We start from the raw sequence: 3,132 nt of genomic DNA on the forward strand, positions 1-3,132 counted from the left end.
TGAAAAATTAAATTTGAAATATTTTCAAAAGTATTTTTTTAGGCGGGTAGGGAGTAGGGTTGGTAGGTGTTGGGTGAGGTAAAAAAAAATCTTAAAATTTGAAATATTTTCAAAAATATTTTTTATTTTTTTGTTTGGGGGGGGGGGGTGGTTTGGTGGTAGAGATAAAAAATATATTTGAAATTTAAAAAGTAAAAAAATTTAAATATTTTATTTTATTTTATTTTTGAATGGGGAGGGTGGTCGGGTACGGTAAAAAAATAAATTAAAGGATGAAGTAGAGTTTTGGAAAATGTTTTCCTTAATTTTGGAAGGAAAGTCATTTTCCTTAAATTTGAGGAAAATGAGTTGATTTGAAAAACATTTTCCAAACTTTTTATGCCAACCAAACATGAGAAAATTGAAAAACACACCATTTAAGTGTGTCAACTTTTACTAGTATCATTAGTCTCCTCTGGTATCCTTCAACTCACGACATTTTTTTTGTTTGTTAGATATCTTGACTGCTGGTTGTATGACGGTCAAATTTAAGGAAAATGACTTCTATTTAAAAATTAAGGAAAACATTTTTCAAAACTCTACTTCATTCTTAAAGACGATAATATATCAATAATTTTATTAAATATAATATAGATAAAAGAGGTGTGCGTATATATACACCTATAATTGATTTCATAGAGGAAACTTTTGGTTAGTAGTCAATAGACTTCCAACAAAGTAATATGGTTACTGTTTTGAACTAAAAGAAATTATAAATTTACTACAATTAGATATTCATATAAAATAAATAGAAATTACAAAGAACACATAAAATAAAACAACGCAACATCATTCTTACGACCTTAACCACTGGAAAAATAAAAGAAGAAACAATACGAAATCAATGCACATTTCTATGAGTCTTTGTCCACATCCATTCGAATAAGTCGATTACCCTTCAATAACTCAAGTGCTTTTTTTTGGTTCCTTTTCTTACTATAATATAACAATAGCATATTAATTAATAGTAATTAATAGTAGCAAATGACCTTTCTTTTGGGTTGTTACTTGTTAGATAAAAACTTTTGGAATTTTAGGTGTTACTAATATAGGAAAATGGATGTTTGCTGAGTTGTGGATATTGCATGTTTAGAATTTCATTTTTATGTCACCCCATCCCTACACCGCAACCCCGCACCCACCCACCCTCAAAAAAAAATTTGTTGAAAAATTTGTTTTTGAAAATATTTCAAATTTTCATACCAAACACATCCTTAAAGAGTGTCAATTTTCAGTACTACAAGTTGTATTAGTGAAAGTAGTCAATGGAAAAAAACACTATTATTCTCCATTAATTCATAGTTCAAAGGGGATGGATGGATAAGAGGAAATTTCTCTGCTTTTCTACTTTTAGTTTGTTGACAATTCCTCCTCCAATACTTTTCTTTTTCCTTTTGCTTTGACTATTCTGAATTCATGGAAATTTTGCCATTTCTATGACATGAAAAATTGAGAAGTATCATTCACCGTATGTGGCCTTTTTCGGAGTGTTTTTAGTATAGACAAGTTAAGGTATAACTTTGTTGATTGTGAAACTGAACTAAGTTATGAAGGAACTTTTAGGTTATGAACTTCTTAAGGCATACCGTTCTGAACTTTTAGGGGTCGTTTGGTGTGATGGATAGGGAGTGTTAATCCCGGGATAAATTTTTAGTACCCTTTATTTCCTTGTTTGGTTGGAAAGCTTGGGATAACTTATCCCAGGATTAGAAATTAGTACCGGGATAAGTTATCCCTCCCATTTGGTGGTATAGTAATCCCGGGATAATTTTATCCCAGGATAGAATAGGAAAAATGACAACTATATCCCTTTAAATCCTTTGTATACATCATTTTTCTACATTTATGTATATTTTATACATTATTTTTTAATTATCATGTATACTAATATTCATTACTTCTTATTTTTAAGGATAATTATTTATATTTTTCTATTAAAAAAATTACACTATATAAATATAATTTTTATTTATGAATTTATTTGACTAATGCTTACGTTTATTTATATTTTGATTTTCCATAAATCTTCTTTCACTTTAATAAAACTTAAAGAGGGAAATTCTATTTTTAAGCTAAATAAAAAAAAGTTTTATTTTTAAATACATATGGTACTTACCATGAGAATGCATAAACAAAAATATTTAAGCTAAATAAAATAAATGTTTTATTTTTAAAAATAAATAATTAAAGTTTGCAAAGAAAATATTAAAAACTAAATAAAACGAAGGATAATTTTGTAAACAAACAATTTTTTTCTTAAAATTTATGCAATATATATTGTTTTAATACAACAAACCAAACACTCAATAAGAAATAATCTCAACACAAATTTATAGCTGCTTGCTCTAGTCAATTTTGGTCAAATTTTTGGAGTTTTTGCTGTTATTTTTTTTTTCAAGTCTTAATAGACGTTTTAATGCGGTTTTTGCTACTGATTTGGTGGATTTTTTGCTCTTGTCTGAATTCAGATTTGGTTCAATTTTGTGGTTATTTTTATGCAAATTTTGTCCAGTTTTAGCTGTTTTAGTGCAGTTTTTGCAGCTGGTTTGGTGTATTTTGGTCACTTTATTGCTGTTTTCTTGAAGCATTTTTGGAGTTTTGATCCAATATTTTTGATTATTTTGATACAGTTTTTACTTCAAATTATGATTGATTTGTTTTTAATTAATATTTTACTTATGATAGTGAAGAGGAGAGGCTTCCCACGGGCCTATTTCAATTCATATGAAATACAAATTTAAATATATTCACGTAATTTATTTTTAAAAGTGAATAAATAAAGCTCCATAAAAATACATATAAAAAGCCTAAATAAACGTAATTTATTTTTAAAAGTGAATAAATAAAGCTCCATAAAAAATACATATAAAAAGTCTAAATAAGATGAAGGGTATTTTTGTAAACAAACAACTTATCTTAAAAAGTATGTCATGCATATTAGTTTTAATACAATAAACCAAACAGTCAATAAAAAACAATCTCAGCATAACTAATCACAGCATAACTTATCCTATCCATATCCCATACCCAACCCTCCCCATCCAAAATATAAATTAAAAAAATTAAATTTTGTTATTTTTTAAATTTCAAGAA

The sequence above is a fragment of the Solanum tuberosum genome, unplaced genomic scaffold, assembly GCF_000226075.1.
Source record: "Solanum tuberosum cultivar DM 1-3 516 R44 unplaced genomic scaffold, SolTub_3.0 scf00406, whole genome shotgun sequence".
NCBI classification, from domain to species: Eukaryota; Viridiplantae; Streptophyta; class Magnoliopsida; order Solanales; family Solanaceae; genus Solanum; species Solanum tuberosum.